Here is a 755-nt window from a genome sequence, read left to right as displayed (position 1 = left end):
TCAGTTTCAGCAAATATGACAGAAAGTTAGTTCTATAAGTCTTACCTACTGCATCTTTAAAAGACAGATATTGCTCTTGCAAGTAGGGCTGTCACGATAGTCAACGGGCAGTACGTGTAGCTGGACCACGGTGACAGCTGCAACCGTGATCTTGGAACCTCCCTGATCCGAGGAAAAAGTTTGTAACAGGGATGTATGGGACATGGAGGAACACAAATGGAAAGATAAAGGAGAGTGGAGCTCAGTCCCCCGGAAGTCTAAAACTATTACAGCAGAACTAAGAGAGACAGGGTAAAGAGAGGAGCCTTATCAGGGTGTACTGCCCTGCCTCACTCTAGTTTTATTATAATATTGATTATATGGTAGACGAATCTGATGACTATGACGAAAAGCAGAGAAGAGAAGGGATGCCGTGTCTCCAGCTATACACCCTCCCCCACCGGTCAAGGCGGACGCTGTGACTCCTCACTCCCTAACTATAAGCTTTATCAGAGAGGAGAGTTTTAAGTTTACTCTTAAATGTGGTGACAGTGTCTGCCCCCTGAACCCAGACAGGAGGGGAGCCTGATAGCTGAAGGATCTGGTCCCCAAAACCAGACCAGGAGCTGGTTCCACAGGAGAGATGCCTGATAGTTGAATGCTCTGGTCCCATTCTACTTTTAGAGACTCTAGGAACTACAAGTACCTCTGAATTCTGGGAGCGTAGTGCTATAGTTGGACAATAAGACACTAAGAGCTCTTCAAGATAAGATGGT

Source organism: Etheostoma spectabile, chromosome 15, assembly GCF_008692095.1.
Source record: "Etheostoma spectabile isolate EspeVRDwgs_2016 chromosome 15, UIUC_Espe_1.0, whole genome shotgun sequence".
Classification (NCBI taxonomy): domain Eukaryota; kingdom Metazoa; phylum Chordata; class Actinopteri; order Perciformes; family Percidae; genus Etheostoma; species Etheostoma spectabile.
The sequence above is the reverse complement of the archived record's forward strand: the minus strand, read 5'-3'. Positions refer to the sequence as shown.